The sequence below is a fragment of the Ursus maritimus genome, unplaced genomic scaffold (assembly GCF_017311325.1).
Source record: "Ursus maritimus isolate PB19 unplaced genomic scaffold, ASM1731132v1 scaffold_9, whole genome shotgun sequence".
NCBI classification, from domain to species: Eukaryota; Metazoa; Chordata; class Mammalia; order Carnivora; family Ursidae; genus Ursus; species Ursus maritimus.
Window position 1 is genome coordinate 66,104,853 of NW_024427107.1, and position 23,769 is coordinate 66,128,621.

The 23,769-nt window shown below is 41.3% G+C and overlaps 3 long non-coding RNA genes across 5 annotated transcripts; 1 reads left to right on the forward strand and 2 right to left on the reverse strand.

Annotated features, from left to right (window-relative positions):
- Positions 1-1,038: 1,038 nt before the first annotated feature.
- On the reverse strand, positions 1,039-3,356 carry LOC121101733. The gene is made up of 2 exons (XR_005833747.1): positions 3,231-3,356; positions 1,039-1,572 (listed from the first exon to the last, which is right to left on the reverse strand). It is a non-coding gene; the product is annotated as an uncharacterized LOC121101733 (long non-coding RNA).
- Positions 3,357-5,991: 2,635 nt separating this feature from the next.
- LOC103661681 lies at positions 5,992-22,818 on the forward strand. 2 transcript variants are annotated; one of them, XR_005833684.1, is made up of 4 exons: positions 5,992-7,333; positions 17,350-17,575; positions 18,006-18,128; positions 22,633-22,818. It is a non-coding gene; the product is annotated as an uncharacterized LOC103661681 (long non-coding RNA). The 2 variants fall into 2 exon arrangements; XR_568204.2 differs by lacking the exon at positions 5,992-7,333 and having other exon boundaries at positions 16,924-17,575.
- On the reverse strand, positions 6,046-14,616 carry LOC121101701. Of its 2 annotated transcripts, none has more exons than XR_005833683.1 (2): positions 12,133-14,616; positions 6,046-11,131 (listed from the first exon to the last, which is right to left on the reverse strand). It is a non-coding gene; the product is annotated as an uncharacterized LOC121101701 (long non-coding RNA). The 2 variants fall into 2 exon arrangements; XR_005833682.1 differs by having other exon boundaries at positions 11,963-14,616.
- Positions 22,819-23,769: the final 951 nt, after the last annotated feature.

Below are 23,769 nucleotides of genomic sequence, written 5' to 3' on the forward strand. Positions count from 1 at the left end.
AGAGGGAGAAGCAGGCTCCCCTCTGAGCAAGGAACCCGATGCAGGACCCGATCCGAGGACCCTGGGATCATGACCTGAGCTGAAAACTGACGCTTAACTGACTGCGCCACCCAGGCGCCCCAAGAGTGCTTATTTTTTAAGATGATCTCTCACTTAGTTCTATTCTTGAACTATTTATTACTTTTATCTTTTTAAGGAGTTGACAATCTTTTTCAGTCCTAAGTATTACATGGCCTGCTAGGCCAAAATGAGCATATCTGGGACCTAATGCTCATGGTGAGTGTTTTGTTTATCTTAGATTTGTGTTGAGTTTTATCTAAACCCTGGATGTCTCATAATCGAAGAGGCAAAATCTATAGTCGTTCATATTCTTGTATCTTTTATGTTACTTACATTCCTCCTGGAACTGTGTAAGATTATGACCTTGCATTTGTAGGGGAGGAAAAACATATTTTTCTTTCTACCCTTCTAGGTTTTCAGCTAGGGCTGGATGGGAGAAAAAGGAACAAAGACCAGACTTTTCTGTGGCTCATAGTCCCAAGGCCGGATTCCTGAGGCATACGGGTTATAACCCTCCTACAGCTACCCCAAGGACATCCTTTAATGTTTTATCACTAGAGTTTGCTCTGGTTAGTGTTCCTTCGCTCTGGTAACTGTAACTATCCCTCCAGCCCCATCTATGTTAGCAATCATCCTTCAAGCATATGGCCCACTGATAGACATCAGAAGGGTCTCATGACTAACGTTTTACTAGACAGTAGTAAATAACCTTATCTTAACAGCAGCCAGCCCCTCAAGGTCCTGGAAACCTTGCTTCTAAATTCCTTAGAGATTTAATGCTATCCCTAACCCCCACTGACTAAAAACGTATATAATCAGTGACTCCTCATAATCCCAGTGCAGTTCTTTCCGCCCAGGGGTCTGTCCCCGTGCTGTAATAAAAGCACTGTTTTGCACCGGAAACTGCTCAAGAATTTTTTCCTGATCCTTAGCCAGCTCACAGCCCCACATCACGGCTCTGTAACAAAGGCAGATCCACTGGAGAAAAACAAACAAGTTTTATTAACATGTTTATCTTACGTATGCATTGGAGAAACTCCGGGACAAGTGACTCAAAGTTTTATTTAGAGCCTGGTATTAGCAAGGAAAAAGACATTTTTTGGGAAGTGACAAGACAAAGGAAAAGGACTTTGGGTCTCCATGGGCAACAAACTGTGTGAAAACAACAAGGGAAACTAAGGGCAGATAAAGTCTAGTTACCAGTCTGGTATGTAGATTTCTCCTGTGCCCCCAGGCTGGATGAGGGACTGAAATTGTCTCTGGTGATTAGCTTTTGTCCTTTCTGGTGCAGAGGGGGAAGGAGACACTCTGGTAAATTTATGTCTTGCTTTTAGGCAGATAGGAGGAAAGCAGAGAGCAATTTTGTGTCTGCTCGTTCTTAATTGCCTTCAGTCTGAAATAATCCACGTGCCAAGCTGGCATATTTTGGAGGGGCCAAACTTTGCTAGCCCTCACAATTAAGGCGATAAAACTTGAAAATTAGAGGAAGGCATTTTTCTTTCAATGTCGCTCCTAAGAAAGATCAGTGAGAAAGTACTATTAGTGCATATATGAAATTTAATATCTGGATTTTAAAAAACAGAGTGCAATGAAAATCACATCTCTGATTACACAAAACTAAATACAGATCACAGAGTAAAAACAGGAGTGAAAGACTCAAGAGAAAGGGGAGATAGAAATGATTTAAAAACCTACTCCGAACTCGACATGGATTTAAAAAGAAAAGCAAATTCCTTTCTTGGATACCATAGTCCTTAAAAGTACAGATTCTGGCACCAGACAACCTAGATTCAGATCATCTGACATCATTTATGCAATTGTCTTTGGGGTCCAGTAACCTTCTTAAGTGTGAAATAAGTGGCAATAATAATAATAAACCGCTGCCTTATGGTGTTGTAAGGATTAAATGAGTTAATACATTTAAGTGTATGGAATAGTGGCCTGGGAGCTATGAGCATGAAGATGGGTATGACAAATTTTCTGCTCTTTGAGAGCCGCCAGTAACTCTTATAAACAAAATATAAAACAATGAGAATAAAAGGTTCTAAGACAGACAAACGGATGGGTGGACCAATGTGAATAGACAGTGTGGGTGTCAGTGGTTAGAGTCAGTAAGTGAAGAAACAGAGACGTAAAGAGTTTGTCATTGACTTTTGATCTCTTGGCTAGCAAGACTGGGGAGGAGACTACGACTCCGAGAGCCATCTCTGAGTAGAGAACTANNGCTCTTTCCCTCTACAGCCTTACCTCAGCCTCTATCCTTACTAGCTGTGTTACTTTGGGAAGTGACTCAGCCTCTCTGAGCCTTAGTTTGTGTTATCTATAAAACAGAGCTAATAACGCTGCCTATTTCTGGCACTTGTTATGAGTACTGAATGAGATGGTGTGTATAAAGTGTTTTACAGAATGCCTGGCTCACAGCAAGCATTCAGTATATCTTGCCTTTTATTAATAGTCATATAAATATTTTATTTCATTCCAGTACTGCTTGTGGAGAGTAGATTACATACTTGCAGTCACGTCGTCGAGATTGGTTCTATTTTTGTATACATTTTTTTGCTTCTGGGTAGAGTATACAAGACAGAAACAATCAGAAATAATAAACATATAGAGGGAAATACCACCATTACAAGGCAAAGCCTTCCCAGAAGAAGTAATCAATTGCAAAATGAAGTGACTTGGGTTTTCGCCTTTCTCTTTAAGCTCCACAGAGGCTGTATGCCATGCTTCAAAACACTCCACATAAAAGCTTCAGAAAGGAGAAGAGAACAACAACAACAACAACAACAAAAAACAGATTTCTGGACAATCCAGTCCGTACAAAATACCTAGGACAATTCCTGGCACCAAAAACGCGTTCACTGTAAGTTAAACTGACTTTTTATGTGATTAATGAAAATGTCTTCTATGCCTTCTTCACAAATACTCACTAACCCCAAACAAACTAGGTTTGTCAACTTCAAGGTCGAAACAATGCCCCAAAAGAGAAAATTTCTCTGGGTGGGGGAAATCTATGGCTCCCTGTGCTTTCAAGGGTTTAGGCCAGTTTCAAAATGTGAAAAAGTTAAATTGATCAAAGCTATCTTTTGTGTTGTTGTTGTTCTTGTTTGAAAGATCATTGTGAGCTAAGTGACAGGGAGTGTCATTGAAAGCCAAGTGAATTAGGGAACCCGGGGAAGCAAGCTTCCTGAAGAGAAGATCGTGCTCCAGGCCTAGGGTGCAGAGGCGCCTTTCCGTAAGCTGTTCAGCTGCAGATCCAACCTGTGTTCACTAAGCCCTGGGGTTGCACAGAGTCTGTGCGGGGCACTGGAGGTACCAGTGAGCACTGGTCAGGTTCCCCCTGGAAAGACAAGACATGCACTCAGACCTCAACCCAATGACACTGTCCAAAGTCAGTAAAAATCCCCTAATGAGGAATCACAGCATAGAATGGGATGCAGCCCAGAGGAAAGGCACAGCAGTAAGTTCTGTGAGTCAGGGGAAGAAGAAAGCTCTGAGGTCTGCATGCATCTGGAGGGCTTCCTGGAAGAGGTGAGATCTTGGGCTGAAACTCAGCGGGACTACAGCGTCAGGAGAGGTGTGAAAGGGGCGAGTTCCTGGGGCATAAGCAGGGGTTGCTGCTGTGTAAAGGGAGCAGGCAGGGATACGTCTGGCACTCAGGAGACCCACTGGGGCATCACTTAGTACTCCTGTGCTACGGCCTCATAAAACATGGAGACTGGAGGCCCAGACTCCTCAGAGATGAGGGCAAGAAGTACCCACCAGAGCTCAAGGGGGCATCGAAAAGAGTGATAGGGAAGGGAGGGAATGGGTACCCCCTGTGGTCTGAGCTCCAAAGGTCTCACAGGAGATTAGTTTATTCCACTAACTTTCCTCTCATAAATTTCTCCCCAGAGATTGTGACCGTCCAGGAAATGGAAGATTCTGACAGAGGAGTGAACTTAATGTGCCCCGCGTAGAGCATGTCGAATCCCTTTTACCGGCTCCCCACCTCTTCCTGTTTGCCACAGAGGACTGTGCCTGGGCCCTGGGGGCTCGCACCCCCTCAGAGCAGCCCCTTGCTAATCCTGGGTGACTGGAGGAATGCAAGAGCCCTCCTTCTTTGTCTGAAGACAAGAACCCCTCCAGAGTGTAATTTATACTGCAGAACTCTCTGCAGGTTCAGGCTGAAGACGGGGGCTGCATGGACCTCCCACCCTTACTTGGCTTCCTCCTCCCCCTTCCTCTACTTTCTTTCCTTCCTTCCTGGTTTCTTGGGGGGAGCACTTTCTCAACCCATTCCTTGCCCTGGACTCCTCAATGCAGGGTCTGCTTCTGAAACGGTGGATGGAATCAAGGTTTCAAGGAGAGGATAAGCATGTTCCATTTGCTTGAGGGAACTAATCTCACTTAGGTACAAAGGGAATGAATGCAAATCTGGAGAAGAGATTAGGAATCCGGCTGTTGCATGATGCATTGCAGACATTTTTTGAAGCTCAAGAAATTCATAATTCTTTTTTGCGGTGTATCGGCCGAGACAGCCAATTACTGGTGCAGTTGCCTTGGCTCAGCTGAAACATGATGGAGTCTAAGTTCCCTGAATGCATCTTGCAGTTCAGAACTTGACTACACAAAGTGTAGGTTAGAGACGCTGCCTGTGTTCCCCACCCGTGTCTCCTGCGGACTTGGTGGTGCCGGAAACTACTTGATGCTACAAGAACTTGTGGTTTTCTGAGAGCTTCCTCTGGCAAGCTGACATACTTGGCCTGATGTCAGGTGGGCTGTAAATGCTGGGGAATTTATACCCTCAGAGCAGTTCTCATCTAACGGGAATCAGTGCTTGGAACAGCCCAGATTTCTCAGTTCTTCAGTGGTTCTGAGCTGTGCGCTACACTGCCCCCTGGAGGCTGAGACCCAGTCTCCCGCAAGGGCGTTCCCTTGGCTCCGGCTTGATGCCAGTCCCCATTCTCCATCCCCCTCCTGGCGTCTCCTGGGATTTATTCCAAGTCTCTTTGCAATAAACCTTTGATCAGGATCTGCCTCTGAGGGAACCCAAATGAAGACAGACAGCTTGAAGCTCACCACTTTCATATTCGCAAGAATGTTCTCCACCGAGATGCAGTTTCTTTAAAAGGCAATTTACCTGTGCTGCTGCTCGGCATGGTCAGAGCACACGCCTCTGCAAAATGTTGCAGCCACCGTAACTCATGTTGATGAATACGGTCAGTCAGGAGAAAGATTTTTTTCCCTTTTGACTCTGGTCTGAATAATCATGAGTGGTATGGCAAGCGGAATGTTTCAGCAGAAGAAAATCAAGGAAACTAGGGAAATCGCAATCATTCCCGAAGTGGTGGGAAGCTATTCTGCGAGTCACTGATTCCGCAAATATTTGTCAAGTCTTGTTTATGCACGGGGCGCTGTGTGGTGCCAAGATGGTTGTAATTGTAAATTTGATTCTGGAGAATGCATCCCATAGTCATGAAAGCCAGGAGAATAGTCGTGTTGGTTAACTAAAATGCAATGAAACAGATTTGCAAGCTTGCAACTTGCTCAGATACTGTCTCTGGAATCACGATCTAGGGAGGAATTCCTTCCTGTTCTTTTGAGTGTGGATACGCAACTGCCAAAGAAGTGTATATCCAGACCCCTAAGGTGGCTGGTTGGTGGGTGCTAACGTTCATTAGATTTTGTGAAATGCGACATGGTTTTTAAAAAATAAATCACTCTAGTTCATATTCAACCTCATATAGTCTTTAGCTTTTTCTAATTGCTTTCTATAAGCTTTTTTTGTTTCCACAACACAATTGTGAGTTGTGTCGTATCATCCCACTAGGTTGTGTAACTGTAAAGGCACAGGGTAAGTTCCCCCACTTACTAATGTCACAAGTGTTCAGTGCATGACTGTGGTGTGCCAGGCACTGCCTTCTGGGCACTGATGCCCACTCACTACCAGAACCCCCACCTCCCCTTGCTATGAAAAAGCAATAGAGAACACGTGGTCTCAACTTGCAGGGAATTTCTGGTTTATTTGCAGAAACAGGCAAAGAAAGAGGAATTTTCCAAATGGCATGGTGAGGGCTAAGAAAGAAGAGAGTATGGGATGGAGAAATTCCAGTCCATTCAGATTCGGGAAAGCGGAGAGAACAAGTGGGCCCAGGGACGAACCCAGAGTAAGTGTCATCTAAAGTTCATGTGTATGGGCTTTAAGGACTTAGCTAGATAGAGAGAGACACTGGAGGCAGGAGGGAAAACACAAGCAAGCGTCTAGACACGGAGGAGAGCATGGGGTGTTCAGTGGAGCTGGAGTGTGGAGTCGCTCAGCGCTGGCAAAAGAAAGGAGGGGAGGCAGAACGGGAAGGGCTCGAATGTTCTGCTATGCAGTGTAGACCATTTTGGAAGGGTTAGCAGGGAGAGATTGAAATTTTTTAGCAGATTAGTAAAAAAATCAGATTTCCACTTTAGTTTGCTTTGGCTGCTCCATGGAAACCGAATCGTGGTGGAAAAGACTGGAAGGCAGGAGACCATTCAGGAGGTAGTACAGTGGCCTTGAAGGGATCAGATGATAGAGTGACCGGGCAGGTATCAGTGGAAATGGAGAGATGTGGGTAGAAGTGTTAAGAGGGGAAGAGAAGCTCCATGTAAGGAGATTGTGTGTGTGTGTGTGTGTGTGTGTGTGTGTGTGTGTGGTGAGGGGGCACAGAAAGTAAGTGCACTTCATACAGAAGGGGGCGCTGGGCTGAGGAAGGAGACATGACTCAGCCTAGCTTCAGGGGTGACTAGAAATTTCATTCCTTTTGTTGTTTCTTCTTGAAACTCTTTGCTACAAGATCTTTGATCACGTGTGACACAACCCAGCAAACTCTCTCTTTTGTTCTGAATCTGCTGACAAGGCAAAACAGAACTTCAGCTTCCGGTTCTTTATCTCATGGTTGATTAACAGAGATTAAAACTCTGTGCTCTCAGACGTTTGCCATATTTGGGAAAAACAGCCATTTCCTGTTTTGAAGCCTAAAATTTATGTCTGCAGCTTGAAAAACCACAGTGTAAACCACCTCATTTGAAAACGTGTATAAAAGCTGAGGTGCTCTGAAGACATTTAGACTGGGATTGATACTGCTTGCGACAGTCTCTGGCATATTAGTTTCGTAACTTGTCTGGTTTTTGTCTTAGACAGTTTGGTGCCATGACTCAGGATGGGACCTTGTCTTCAGATTCTCATTTACCCCAGCCAGGTAATAAGGCCATTTAGAGCCTATTGTGCTCCATTTCTGGCTGGAAACCTAGGGATCTAAAGGTGAGTCCTGATCCTGGTCCTATATGTTCCAAACTCTTGTCTCTTGGAAGCCTGGTAAGAATTTGATTTAGATTCTTTCTGAGTACTTTAGTTGATTTCCAGTGATGGATTTTTTTTTTTTAAGGTTAGACCATTTGGCTATCTCTGTAAATGATTTAAATAGTTTATAGATATTTTATCTCTATTGAATGAAAGATGACGGAAAATTGAGTTCATTACTCTTTTCTGCTTGTTTATCCATTTTTCTCCATTTTGAACTCAAATCCATTAAGAATTTGTACCCATTAGGAGGGAAAGAACTCTTTTTATATGAAAGTGAGTTTCATATTTCTGGGTTTACCCCTGATGTATGGACTGAGATTTTGGAATCGAAGCTATGTTTTCTGGATCTAGAGGTACGTGTATGTGTCTATAGGTATGTAATATTTTCCTACCTCCAGATGGTATTACTAAATGAGATTACAAAATTTTAAAAAAGAGCTCTACTCTAATTGACTTAGAGCTAGCTAAGGTCTTATACAAATGGGACTATTCCTAAAAATTCTCAAATATTGAAAAAATTAAATTTTGAATATTTCAATGTGCTCAAAATACTTTCTTATAGGCAGTAACTCAAATGTTCTAAGAATTCAAGTTTACATAATTTAGGTAACTTTGGCAAATGAGACTAATTTAATATTGTTGGTTTAATACGAACAGCTTTATCTTCTGAGTTGTCAGCATTAAGTGTAGCACAAACGTACATTTTTATTTTACTTGGGCATGTTTCTCCTCAACTTGTGAAGGTTTGCTGATTTAATATGCTATCATTTCAGTTACTATATTTTAAGATTATAAAAAATGTAAATTTGTATTTAGTCAAATTAAGTCATTATTTGGACTAACTTTATTTCAAAAGTAATTATGTTTTGTAGAATGTCAGCTTGAAGACAGTTTCCAGAATCATTGGGTAACTTAAAACCTTGGACTGATGCTAAATTGAGTTAATTCATGAATCATTAGATACCTAGATCATATCTAAGTAGGATAAAATACTGAAGAATTAATTGCTAAATACAGTTTCATTTTAATGTACTTTTTGCATATTTTTATATAATACAGAGAGGCTATATATTTGGGTCTGTTAATGGACATGTTCATTTTTGCCACATTGAGATGCAATACTGTAAGGGATGTTCATGGCTGTAAAAAGTTATGAAATGAATATTTAAAAGCTCTGCTAGTCTGCTAGAAAATACTGGTATATGAAAGACAGTTTACAGTTATTTACTAACAGACGCTCCTTCCTTGACCAGACCTTAGTCAGGCTCCTGTGAATCTTCTTCTAGACGAGGCCTCGGCCTTAGCCTGCTGAACCCCATTTTAGCAAAGAAGCCTAAGCTAGTTAATTGACAACCACCCCTCTTTATATCTGATCATCCTCGATATCTGGTCGAGCTCCTCATCCCCTGCCTTGGATATCTAAGTCCTTGGCCTGCTTTTAGTAAGAATCGTGTTAAGCCAGTTTAGCAAGAATCCCCCTACTTTGGTATCTAACCAAGTTCCTCTCAATAATTTTCTACACTCACCCCCTCACTTGGCTCCTTGGCTGCAGTTCTCCAGTTGTCGGTGCTGTATAGAATGGGACTCGGGGCTATAGTGAAGCCTCTCTCCTTTACTGCAGTAGCTCTAATAAGTTCTGCCTCACCATTTTGACACATGCCCTGGGAATACCTCTTCTCTCACACCACTTCCTAGTCTTCTCTATGCAATAGAAGTGACTGTAGTGAAAACTTAGAATCAATATATGTGAATGAGGCTCTGTTAGGAGTGAGAGCAGCAGAGAGGAACAACTTTTCATGCAAAGTGTGCAGGAGGTATTTTGTTAAGGAAAACAAGAGAAGCTTGGTTCCGAAGTAAAACGACTCATTACAAAATGAGAGAGAGAGAGAGAGAGAGATAAATGTATGATAAAACTTGTCTGGATAGAGAAATTTGCAGATGGTTCATGGGAAGGGAATTTTACTTCTTATAGTCAAAGCTGGCTGAGGTTTATGAGTTTATTTATAAGATTTTTAGTAAGAGTGTTAGTACCAGATATGCTGTTTCAAAACTAGCATTTGGTTTTCTCTCTATTAAAATGATATTTTTTTTCTTGGATTACTGGTGTTCTCTTAATAAGTGCTTATAAAATACTTTTCTCTACCTTGAGAATAATCTGCTCAGAAAATAATTATTCAGGGTCTTATTAGAATAATTCTTATGCTTGTTGATTTTGTCATATCTTTAATTATTTGAGAGAACAAAGACTTTTCACTTAAAAAGAACTGAAGTTCTTTATAGTCACATACCTCCTATGTCTACTTTAAAATTTATATTGTCGTTTTGGTTAACTAGATAACCAACTATTGTTTCTTAGTAATCCACGATTCTATTTAATCAAGTGTTCAAACTTGACTGCTTTTTACATTTTACCTTCCAGAAATCAAATCCTAAATACCTTTGGCCAAGGAAATTGTCAAGGGGAAAAAAAAAAGTTAAGTCTGGACCTGAGTAAGGAAAGATATTATTGAACGAGACTATTGCAGAGAGATGCTCAAAGCCCAAGCCAGAACAGTTTCAGGCAAGGGGAGTGGGAGTGAACTTCTGTAAGCAGAAGACCCTGGGATAGGTGTCTGTGGAAAGCACAAGAATGATGTCATGCTAACAGCTGGTGTGCGGGAGGGACCTTGGAACGTAATGAATTGCATCAAATACTGGACTAATAGAAAAGTTGAGGCAGAAAAGTTGGTTTGTACTCAGGCACGTGGACTTGGGATTCCAGGTCTCAGGTGAAGTAAACAAGCTAACGTGCACCTAGAGTTGGGACCCAGTGGTCTTCAGCAAAGCAGCCTAAACTCATGCGACGCACAAAGTTTCATCAGCATTCTCAGTCCCTCTCCTTGTTCAAGGTGGGCTCAGAGAGAGACTCCACAAACAATTCAGAGAAAAGGAATAACTCAAATAGGAGAAGGCTGAGTGAAACAGACCCCAGGGTCAGCATTTTCTCAGTAATATCCCTAGTAGAAGGTTAGTTTCCCATCTGTTTGGTGTGTAGCCAATGGGATGTGTCCTTCAATGGGATGCCTAAAATAAAAAAGATAAATGTTAATATAAAGGAATGTATTAAAGTAAAGAGCCAGCGGTTGAACCCTAAGACCATCTGGTGCAGTGAAATTCAGGAGATCAGTGGATGAAGTGGTGTGATGGTGTGGCACTGCTCCCCGAGTTGTATTCTGCCCTTCATTTTGGTGCCCAGAGTCTGCGTTACAACCCTGATGAGGGCGTGCACGACCTGAGCATGTCAGCAGACTTTCTTAGTGACTCAGACAGCAGCTTGTCCAGGGACAAGTCTGGTCCATGCAAGGACCGCTGCAGTGTTTCTTTAGAACCCAGGGGGAAAGACCAGTTACAAGGCAACCTAGAGTCCGAATAAAGATCTGGGCAATCGTGTTTCAGTTCTCTGTGACTCGAAGTACAGAGGAAGGGAGAAAAGTTGGACAAGTTAGTTTGAAAGGTAGTCAGATATTGAAGGAAACTGAAAGAATTGAAAATTTGGTAAGGATGGCAATCTCTGTGAAGTAACAGATCCAAATCTCATTTATAAGTAGGTATAAACACTAGTTCATCCACAGTAGGAAAGGAAGCTAATTAGTGTCTATCAGACAGACAAAGTTTGCACAGCGACCAGTTACCTGCGATTTACAGAGGTGCAAAGAGCTTCAAGACAACGAATCGGGTCAGAATCTGGTAATCCAGAACAGCAGGCTTAGCTTCCCACTGAAACACAAAACGCTCTTACAGTCCCTTTTCCCCTCTTGATCAAGACAAGCCCAAAGAAAGATGATTCTTGATCACAAAGCAAGGCTGCTCTCACTAGACATGGCCTGGTTGTTTACATAGATGCAGCAAGAAGGACAAGTCACCACATAGGCCTTCTATTGGCTTTGCTGGACGTTTTCACAAAGAATCTCAGACTGGACTTTTCAAAGCCCCTTGAGGATAGAAAGCCAAGCCAAAACTTCACCATCAGTTTTCACCTGCAGTACCTAGTGATTTGGTGGGAAGTCCTCTCTCCTGAGGTCCCCAAAATACCCTAAGATTCCTGAGCCTGCCAGGAAGTACCTTCCTTGCTCACCTCTAAGGCTGGGAACCCTAGAAAGCCAGTTACCAGGCCAGTTTTCCCAAGAGGGACTTTATAAGCACTGGCCCCAGAAAGTCCAGCTTAACTCCTGAAAAGTGTCTGGTCACAGCTGATGAAACGAGCATCCTTCTCAACTATGACATTCTACGCAACGCCAGCCTGGATTGCATCACCCGTGTTTCCAATTCCGTCCTATTAACAAGGTGGACAGACTCTTACTGAATCTGTGTAAATAGCTAGAGTGCCACGAAAACAGGAATCCTCACTAAGAGTTCTTTAAATTTTGCAGAGTGAATCAGGGCAGAAAAGATCACTGTTTCATTTCTGCCTTACAAGAGCACAGTCTACTAAATTGTTAGGAGTGATAGATAGCTTGAGAGAAAAGAGAGAGTGTTCCTCACATCCAGAAAACAGAGCATTAAAGCATCAGCACTGTTGCAAGCAAAGCCCGTGTCCACCCCGTTTACTCAGTTCATTCAGTGCTTTGTAATTCATTCTTGCTCCACTTGATCTGGGGTTCGTAGTCTCAAGAACACATCTGCTTCTTGACTAGACATCTGGAACTCTTGACTCAGTCCACTGGTATAGTCTCATAGTTATTGAAGCAATGCCATCGAAAGTCTGTACCCAGGAGTACCTGGCATGGTCCGCTTCCATGCGTCTCTAAGATAGTCCTCTTTTTGTTGAAGACAAAGCACTCAACCAGTAGCTGATTTCCAAAGGCTCTTTGGGAAGCATCAGAGTAAAACTCAAAAAATAAATGACAGAAAATGTATAATAGCCATGTTGTGTTTTTTATAATTTTCAAAGGTGAATGATCTGATCAGAGCTCACTATTAAAATAGTACAACTGATAAGGAAATATGATTGTTTTTGTGACTTAAAAAAAGTCAGTTCAAAAAGTTTTAGACAAAACATGCCAAACAGAATGATGAATCTTATTTTCAAAGAAGACTGGATATTACTTCTAATTTGTGAAAATGGATAAACATAATCTTTACAGAGAAAAAAATATCAGATACAACATAATAATTCTGAGACATGATATGCCATGAACATATCAGGCATATTGTTAGAATACACTTGTTATCAAGCAAAAAGTAAACTTAACCCGATTGAGTTTAGGAAGAACATACTTGAGTAAAATAAAAATGCATTCTTAAATGGCCGATAACTCAAAGGTCATAATTGTATTTATTAAACCAATAACATTAAAATAGTCTCATTTGTCAAAGATTTACCTAAATCATGTGAGCTTGAATTTTAAAAACATTTTGGTAAGTTTCTATAAGAATACTTCCCCCCCCATAGTGAATATATTAGAGATTTAATTGTCTTAATTTCCAGGAACTTCAGGAATATTAAAATTACATAAACTCTTATTTATCTCTTAGCCGATCCAAAAGGAGCTCTTCTAAGGGATTTTATAGTTTAATGTAATAATATTTGGAGGTAGGAAAATATTACACATGCATGATAGAACAGACACACAGACACACACACATAGACACAAAGAGCTTCTAGCTTTAATTTTTAATTAAAAAATCTTAGCCTGGTTCAGGCATAAACACAAAAACTCAAAACTCACTGGTTCATAGAAAAGAGCTAACTCTACTCCTTGCCTCACTTTTATTTTTTTACAAAGATTATATTTTTGGCAGATGGGGCAAATTGGAGCAACTTGCTCAATGTGAGAGCCGAAGGAGCTTCCTCAGTATTTGTGGAGGAGATCCTTACGATGTGCTTTGCCCTGAAGTGTAATCCTTTGAAGGCTGTGGACTGCATTTTGGGAGGCAGATGGAGGAGAAACCAAGTGGCCATCTGCCTCCAAAGTCCATCTGAGTGGAGAAAATATGAAGCCTTTTCCCAGTTAGCTTTTCCAGTGTCAGGCTTTTGCTCTTGTTGTCACTGAGCTCCTCAGAGCCCCAACAGTGGCAGGGGACTTAAGCCTCAGGTGTCTACAAGGAGTTGAGGGCCTGAGTGAGAAGGAAGGCCTGGCAGGGGTGGATAGTGGAGAGGAGGAGGTGGCGGTGTTGAAGGGGGAAGAACAAGGGATTCTAGAGAGCTGAAGGGAAAGCTGAGGGTGGAAAAAAGGAGGTAGAAGTTAGGGGATGGTGATGGGAAGGCACAGGTCTTAGAAGACACTGAGGAAGGGAACTGGTCTTTGAAGGAAGCAAAGCAGTGGTCTCTGAAAGGTTTTGTGGAACAGATATTGTTGTTTCTTTGTACCAAACAATAAAACCAGTCCAGTGTTTAGATGCAATCTTGGAGTCATGGGATTCAAGATCCTTGCTCAGAATGAGCCAATTCACAAAGATCCTAAGTTCCGCAAAGAAGCTATTGAAATTCTATGGGTTTTTTTTTTTTTCTTAGTGAAATGTTGTCATTTTGAAAAGATTGGATGAAATCAGTATAAATAATGTCCAAGCACACCCCCCACAGGGAAGAGTGTGTAGAACAATGGTTAGATTGACAATTTCCCATGATAATGAAAGGAATAGCTATTGGTTCTAAGGATCTTAACCCAAGATGTCATATCTCAGGAGAGTCAGAGGCTTTAATCACACCCAGGAAAGCCAGAAGAAGGCAGAGAAATAGAAGGAAGGAAAAAGACAAAAATGAAGAATAAAGCCAAATCTGGACCATGCTACAACAGACACATGTTTGGAACACTATTCCAGGAGTTAGACTCACCGCTGTGGATCCCGACTTCCCAGCCAGGAAAGGACCCAGCACCTGCGAAGATGGCATTGACCCCTGGGTGAAGAAAGCAAGGTCCTGGGGCAGAGTCACAGCATCATCACTGTCAAAAAAAAAAAAATGCAATCTGAACATTAGTATGAAGGATTTCTTTAAGCGGTTATTGCAACAGGAGGAAGAGAGTAGAATAATAGGAAGATGCTCGAAGACTAAGTCAGAAATGTCTCAGGGGAGGGATGGGTAGGCAAAGCTTTTAAATGCAGAGATGCCTGGGATAGGTGGCTGTGGAGAGTAGGAGGCAGGGAGGTGAAAGCTGGTGTGGGAGGGGGTTCTTGAAACTTAAGCTTCATCAAATAGTTTACTGACAGGGAAGTCAAGGCAGGAAGTATTGGTTTGTGGTGAAGCACATGGGGCGGGGTCTTCACATGGGGCGGGGTCTGCACTTGAGATGAGCAAACAAGTTAAAGTACCGAAAATATACATTGGTTTGAGGGCCTTGCTGTCTTCAAGTTGCGTCAAGCTCAAAGTTTGATTAGTCCTGTCAGCACCTAAAATTGTTTTGGGGATTTCCCAAAGGGTCCCCGAAAAATCTCTTTTGTAAAGAGAGGAATGTTAGGAATAATGACGGTCGTTTGACATGTTACTGATGATGAGTTACATGGGAAATATTCTCAAATCAGAAAAAATGCCTAAACTTCTTTAGGTTAAATTTGTATGGGTAAGATGTTATTAACATAAATATTTAAACAATTGTAGTCTGTATGGGAAGGTTCTAGACAATGATCAATGATTTCTGTCCATGATATGTTTCTGTTTATCAGTCTTGGTGTTGCTTTGCTTATAAGACAAAAGCAGTATTGTATTAGCACTCAAAATTTCAGTTATTTTGTAAAAAAACATTAACTTGGCTGAAACTTTACTTTTTAACTTGTATCTAGTGGACTTCAGGTAATAGTGTTCTATTGGGGACTCACATTTATCTATAGGTTTTATTAATCTACTACTGATGTTTAGAACATAATTTAGCTGTATTGAATCTATTTACTCGGTAATCTCAGTATATTCTTGGTATATTCTAACTTTGTGCTAGGTATATATGGTATCTAATGTTTTAGGATTTTTATATGTTATGTTTTCTCTGTGAAGATTATGTTTATCTATTTTCATAAATTAGATGTACTCTCTACTCTTCTTTGAAAATAGGCATAAATCTTTGTGCTTACACATATTTTGTCAAAAACTTTTTTGGATTGACTTTGTTTTGTTTTGCATGCTAAGAAACAATCAGATATGCTTGTCAATTGCATTATTCTTGTAATGAACTCTTTTCAGATCATTCTCTTTTGAAAAATATCAACAGTGAGTAAACAATAGACATTTCTAGTCTTTTGTCATCTACAGAGAGCTTGCATGTTTTGTTTTACTCCTGATGCTTCCATGAAATCATCTGGAATCAGCCATAAGGCAGAGTGTTCCATCTTCAACGAATATTCTCAAATCAGATCCCTGCCTAAGAGCCTGGTGAAGAAGACTATGCCAGGTACTCCTGGGTACAGACTTTTGATGGTATTGCTTCAATAACTATGAGACTATACCAGTGGACTGAGTCAAGAGTTCCAGATGACTAGTCAAGAAGCAGATGTGTTCTTGAGACTACTAACCCCAGATCAAGTGGAGCAAGAATGAATTACAAAGCACTGAATGAACTGAGTAAACGGGGTGGACACGGGCTTTGCTTGCAACAGTGCTGATGCTTTAATGCTCTGTTTTCTGGATGTAAGGAACACTCTCTCTTTTCTCTCAAGCTATCTATCACTCCTAACAATTTAGTAGACTGTGCTCTTGTAAGGCAGAAATGAAACAGTGATCTTTTCTGCCCTGATTCACTCTACAAAATTTAAAGAACTCTTAGTGAGGATTCCTGTTTTCGTGGCACTCTAGCTATTTACACAGATTCAGTAAGAGTCTGTCCACCTTGTTAATAGGACGGAATTGGAAACACGGGTGATGCAATCCAGGCTGGCGTTGCGTAGAATGTCATAGTTGAGAAGGATGCTCGTTTCATCAGCTGGGACCAGACACTTTTCAGGAGTTAAGCTGGACTTTCTGGGGCCAGTGCTTATAAAGTCCCTCTTGGGAAAACTGGCCTGGTAACCGGCTTTCTAGGGTTCCCAGCCTTAGAGGTGAGCAAGGAAGGTACTTCCTGGCAGGCTCAGGAATCTTAGGGTATTTTGGGGACCTCAGGAGAGAGGACTTCCCACCAAATCACTAGGTACTGCAGGTGAAAACTGATGGTGAAGTTTTGGCTCGGCTTCCTATCCTCAAGGGGCTTTGAAAAGTCCAGTCTGAGATTCTTTGTGAAAACGTCCAGCAAAGCCAATAGAAGGCCTATGTGGTGACTTGTCCTTCTTGCTGCATCTATGTAAACAACCAGGCCATGTCTAGTGAGAGCAGCCTTGCTTTGTGATCAAGAATCATCTTTCTTTGGGCTTGTCTTGATCAAGAGGGGAGAAGGGACTATAAGAGCGTTTTGTGTTTCAGTGGGAAGCTAAGCCTGCTGTTCTGGATTACCAGATTATTATTTTTTTTTTTTAAAGATTTTTTATTTATTTATTCGACAGAGATAGAGACAGCCAGAGAGAGAGGGAACACAGCAGGGGGAGTGGGAGAGGAAGAAGCAGGCTCACAGCGGAGGAGCCTGATGTGGGGCTCGATCCCAGAACGCTGGGATCACGCCCTGAGCCGAAGGCAGACGCTTAACCGCTGTGCCACCCAGGCGCCCCTGGATTACCAGATTCTGACCCGATTCGTTGTCTTGGAGCTCTTCGCACCTCTGTAAATCGCAAGTAACTGGTCGCTATGCAAACTTTGTCTTGTCTGGTAACCAAGCTTTCTCATTTCCTGTGGAAAAACCCATTTGATGTTTACTTCTAAATTGGACTGCATTTTCTCGCCTTGCACAGCTTGTCAACCCTTACCAAATTTTCAGTTCTTCCAGTTTCCTTCAATATTTGGCTACAAACTAATCTTAGCCTGTAAACAAGCTTTCCAATTTTTCTGCCTCCTTGACGTGGAGCTACTGAGAACTACAAATTGATCACCAGCTTTTTATTGGGATTCTGACGTTGCCTTGTACCTGGTTTTTGCCTCCAAGATCTGCAGAGTGATTGCAAGCCGAAGACTAAGAACTTTTTATAAGACTAGAAGGACTTATCATCCCAGCTGACCATTCATGGCCCAGTTCTTTCCCTGGATAGGTCACAGTTTGGACTACCAAGCACGTCTGGTGAAATTCTCCATCCTTATTGGAGTAGTAACCAATGCTATGGACAACACCACCAACACAATTGACATCTCAGCTTCAAAAAGCTCGATGAATGGTAAGAGACTGAATATACAAACAAGCAACAGCCAGACCACATACAGAAATAGAGCTCTGACACACAGCCTCTATAGCAATTAGTCTAAGAAGGCAAGTACAACCTGTTCAATGTTAGTCCCAAATCAGGACCTGGTAATAATTGCCAGCTTCTCTAATTCTTGCCCGTACTTCTAACTTAGGATGAACCATAGAAAGCCAAATATGACTCCTGACCAATCACTTCTAGTTAGTCCTCTAGCTTCTGCAAGGCAACAACCTCCTATTCGGGCACACCTGAATCTTCCCTTTTTCCACTCTAGAGCTTTCCACTACTTTACCTGCATTTGAGTTTCTGCTCATCTAACATGATGGCGGTAGCTCTCTTGTTATAGCAAGCTCTGAATAAATAGCACTTGTTTTTATTCAACGGTCTTCACTTATTACCACAGCTTTTTTGGAGTTTCCATCAAGGTACAGTTTGCACTGACCATCATCATGGCCTCCAGTTTTCAACTGGCACCCAGAACCCGTTGTGCCCCACTGCTTGCTACTTGTCAAGTCCACAACGAGTGGTAAGTCAACACAGACCTGAACTCCACTCCCTTCCTGTTGAGCTCTTCGGTCGTTTCTTCTGAGTTTGGTACCCAGGTTTTATGATCAGTGCGCACCCATTTGTTTGGCATCATTGGTGGAATCAAGCCATTCTTTTCATCCCTTTGTGTTGTATTTGTGTTACTGGTCTGTGCAGCGCAGCCTTAAAGTGCTGTATGTCATAAGAAGGAGAATCATGTGATAGATCACAGGCGTATGCCTTCTAAGCCTATTGCTCATGGCAGTCTCACAGACCAACGAGTTTGCTGTTCTTACCACAACTGCCCAGTTGGGTAAACTTTATTGTAAGTCACCGTAAAACTGGATGAGGTTCTCTTTCCATATCAAGTTTTTGTCCTGAGGGCTTTTTTTTCCATTTTTGATTCAGAGAGGCATTTGCTATGGTATTTCATGTGCCAAAAGGCACAGATTGTCGAGTCTGTGTTTGGAGGTGACCAATCATGAGTTTGGGGCTTGAGCTGTGAGCTGCACAAACATTTCTTTCTACCAGCACTTCCAGCTCTCATGGGGTCGTCTAAATCTCAATTTTCTCCTCTTCTGGGGAAACTCTTGCTTCATATATCTACTCTCATGACAGTCCGTACTCTAATACTTATCTTTCCAAATGACATAATTTTCCCAAGTATTATTTAAGCCTTTACTGGGCACTTGGGGTGGGGGGACATTTGACTTCCACAAAATTGTTCCTTTGAAAGCTTCCTTAGAAAAGAAAGGAATACGATTTCTCAGTTCACGTGGGCAGCATTTTTTGACTGGTATGCAGAGGCCTCCAAAGAAAGTTTAAATAAAATATTACTTCACTAAAAGATTCTTTGACCAAAGCTATGAGGGATTCAACAAACTTAAGCAACAAAGTAATTTCCCTGGTAAGCCCTCTTCTTCCTTGTCCTTCAGCTGCTTCCCTATATCCTCTTCTCCCTCTTCCCTCTTATCCTTCCAGTCTCTTTCCTTTCACAGCTCTGTCAAACCCTCCATCTGCTTCCCCTTATTCAGACACTTTACCTTTCCTTGACTCTTCTAAAACCACCAAAGCCAGTTGCCTCTAAAAATCCATCCTTCCCATATGCTAGGTATGCAGGGAACTATGGAATCGAACCTTGGACTCAAGCTAAATTAAGAGCTATAACGATTTCTCTAAACCTAGAGAAGACCAGCACCTACCCATAAAATAATTTAGAATCCTTTTTGGTGCATATGACCCAGAGTTACTTGACCTATAATAACTCGTACACATGTTGGTTGGAAGCTCAGATGCTGAATCCTATATGGCAAAAGCTGATTGGATCCAACCAGAATGGGACCTACAGTATCCCTCCTTCCACAATAAGCTTTAGAGCCAAAAAGAAGCTCTAAAAGTAGGGCAAAGTCTCCTGAACACCATACATGAAATATTTCTAATAAACATTGATTGGACCATCATTCAATCATGCAATAAAAGTAAATATGAAACTACGGGATATTTTTTAGGATAGATTAAAACATACCTTCCAAAAAACATGCCAGTGTGAAAAAGATGCTGATTGCACAGCAGCCCTTTCATCTCATTTTGTCAAGGGAGCTGAACCTGAAACTGGGCGCCTTATTCAAAGGAAAAAATTAGAATAAGAAAAAGAAAAACAAAGCTGGGGGCATCACGTTGCCTGATTTCAAGCTATCTTACAAAGCTGTGATCACAGAGACAGCATGGTACTGACACAAAAACAGAAACATAGATCAATGGAACAGAATAGAGAGCCCAGATATGGATCCTCAACTCTATGGTCAACTAATCTTCGACAAAGCAGGAAAGAATATCCAATGGAAAAAAGACAGTCTCTTCAATAAATGGTGCTGAGAAAATTGGACAACTATATACAGAAGATTGAAACTGGACCATTCTTCTATAGCATACACAAAGATAAACACTAAATGAATGAAAGACCTCAGTGTGAGACAGGAATTCATCAAAATCCTAGAGGAGAACATAGGCAGTAACATCTTCAACATCAGCCACAGCAACTTCTTTCAAGACATGTCTCCAAAGGCAAGGGAAACTAAAGCAAAAATGAACTATTGGGACTTCATCAAGGTAAAAAGCTTCTGCACAGCCAAGGAAATAGTCAAGAAAACAAAGAGACAACCCACGGAATGAGAGAAGATATTTGCAAATGACATTACAGATAAAGGGCTGGTATCCAAGATCTATAAAGAACTTCTCAAACTCAACACCCAAAAACCAAATAATCCAGTCAAGAAATGGCCAGAAGACAAGAACAGACATTTCTCCAAAGAAGACATACAAATAGCTAACAGACACATGAAAAAATGTTCAACATCATTAGCCATCAAGGAAATTCAAATCAAAACCACATTGAGATACCACCTTACAACAGTTAGAATGGCAAAATTTAACAAGCCAGAAAACAACAAATGTTGGAGAGGATGTGGAGAAAGTGGATCCCTCTTACACTGTTGATGGCAATGCACGCTGGTGCAGCCACTCTAGAAAACTGTGTGGAGGTTCCTCAAAAAGTTAAAAATAGAGCTACCCTGTGACCCAGCAATTGCACTACTGGGTATTTACCCCAAAGATACAGATGTAGTGAAAAGAAGGGGCACATACACCCCAATGTTCATAGCAGCAATGTCCACGATAGCCAAACTGTGGAAGGAGCCAAAATGTCCTTCAACAGATGAGTGGGTAAAGAAGATGTGGTCCGTATATACAATGGAATATTACTCAACCACCAGAAAGGATGAGTATCCACCATTTACACTGACATGGATGGAACTGGAGGGGATTATGTAAAGTGAAGTAAATCAAGCTGGAAAAGACAATTATCATATGGTTTCACTTATACGTGGAACATAAGGAATAGCATGGAGGACATTAGGAGAAGGAAGGGAAAAATAAAGGGGGGAAATCAGAGGGGGACATGAACCATGAATGGCTATGGACTCTGGGAAACAAACTGAGGGTTTCAGAGGGGAAGGGGATGGGGGGATGAGTTAGCCTGGTGATGGGTATTAAGGAGGGTACGTATTTGCATGGAGCACTGGGTGTTATATGCAAACAATCAAGGAACACTACATCAAAAACTAATGAAGTACTGTATGGTGACTAACATAACATAATACAATTAATTAATTAATTAATTAATTAATTAATACTTTTTTAAAAAAGGAAATAGCCCCATTATCTGAACTAAAACACTTGACACAACATTTTGAAATGGCTTTAGGATAAAAATGAGACAAGACTTAAACTGTGGCCCTAAAGATCAAATAGTTAAGTAGACCAGTTCCCAACCAGCCACCTATTGATAAAGACACTGGTAGATTTTGTAAAAAGAAGGGGCACTGGAAAAAGAATTGTCTCATCTTAACAAGAGAAACACAAACAAACAAAAAACCCCTTAAATTTAGACCAATAAGGAAGGAAAATGCATTCAATGTTCTGGATTACTTTTAAGCAAACAAAGTGAATTAAAAATATAAATGGTCAGCCTCACTAATTCCTGGTAGATAGCGGGTACTACCCTTTCTGTATTAAATCCTACCACCATTACTCAACCTTTCCTCAGAGAAATCATAGCACACAGGAGCGGGTATTTTAAGTAATCTACAGCGCTTAACTGTCACCCTTGTATCTTTGACTGAAAAGCATTCCTTGTTTTGCTCTATGATGCCACCCTTGCAAAGTTAATAGGGAGATATATATTTTGCAAATGGGCTTTGCAAATGCACAGGAGAGGAGCTCTTTCTTGGGATTTGAGAGGACTCCTTATTCATAATCAAGTTGTTTTTGCTCTGGATACACCGTTGCCTTCTGCATAATATTTAATACATTCCTCTGTTAAAGATCTTGACACCATACCTGACACTTTATGGGCTAAAAATTCCAACATCGGAATTGGAATGGAATTGGAAGAGAACCTATTAAAATTCAGATAGATCTTACCAAACCATCACCCAAACTTTCCCAATATTCTTTGAGGCCAAACACAAAGGAAGAGCTCAAACTTATCTTTAAAAACCTTATATTTTGGGGCGCCTGGGTGGCGCAGTCGTTAAGCATCTGCCTTCAGCTCCGGGTGTGATCCTTTCATTTATTGGATCGAGCCCCACATCAGGCTCCTCCGCTATGAGCCTGCTTCTTCTTCTCCCACTCCCCCTGCTTGTGTTCCCTCTCTCGCTGGCTGTCTCTATCTCTGTCAAATTAAAATAAATAAATAAATAAATAAATAAATAAATACCTTATATTTAAAGATCTTCTCATAGTCCGTAGTAGCCCTCGTAACACTCTCATCCTGCCAAAAAAGAAACTAAATGGATGAAGATATAAATTGTTCAAGACTGCAAGACCATCAACAAAATTATGAACTTTTGTTTCCGTGTAGTATGTAATTCAGATGCCATCCTGTCATCTAGTATGCCTACAGTCACTTGCTTCACTGTAATGGATCTTTGTTTTGCCTTTTTCAGCCTGCCTCTAGACCAAGCGAGTCAACACCTTTTTGCCTTCCACCAAGGAGGACAACAACATCCCTGGGCAGTCACGCCTCAGGGGTGCACTGAAGCCATCTACTATTTTTCTCAGGTCCTTAATCAGGATTTATAAGATCCAAATTTCCCTTGTGATTCAGTTCTGATATAATAAATATAATAATATAATATAATATATAAATCTCTTACTTTGTTCAGGGAACAAGGAAGCTTGTAAAAGGATCATTTGCTTATTCTCAGCCTTGACAGGAAAGGAACATGATGCTTCAAAACTAAATTACAAATGTTCCTTTATTTAGGAAATGACCTATCTAAGGAAGGGAAACACTCTCCTGATAGATTAAAGACTATCCAAACCTGGGGCGCCTGGGTGGCACAGCGGTTAGGCGTCTGCCTTCAGCTCAGGGTGTGATCCCGGTGTTATGGGATCGAGCCCCACATCAGGCTCCTCCGCTATGAGCCTGCTTCTTCCTCTCCCACTCCCCCTGCTTGTGTTCCCTCTCTCGCTGGCTGTCTCTGTCTCTGTCAAATAAATAAATAAAATCTTAAAAAAAAAAAAAGACTATCCAAACTTATTCTAGACCTCTTTCAAGGTGACAACTGGGAGGATTTCTAGGCTTAACTGAAAATTAAAGGCAATGGGTACCAAACTTTTCTGTGATTTCAACACTTCTTTACGAATTGTCTAAGTCTTCAGTAAGAGACTCTGATCTAGGAGCCAAAATACAACAGGTCTTCTGTAACCTAAAAAGGACCTATAATAGCCTCCGTCCTTAGGCACTCCTAACTACAAAAACCATTTCATCGAATTATGCATGAACAATTGAACAAGCCCTTTGGGTTTCAACTCAATTTCATGGGAATCATCAAAAACCAGTTGCTTACTATTGACTCACCCTTGACCCTATAAAGGCTTTCTCCCCTTGACTTAAGGTAATTGGTGTCATAGCAAAACTTGTTGATGCTTCTGCTGAACTAGTTCTAGGCTCTCTACTTAAACTCATGTTTCCTCATGCAACACAGACCTTACTATTGACTGAGAACACACAGCACTTTTCAGCCAACTGGTTAACCTCTTGAGAGATTTTGTTACTCTCTCCTCTCACATTACTCTTC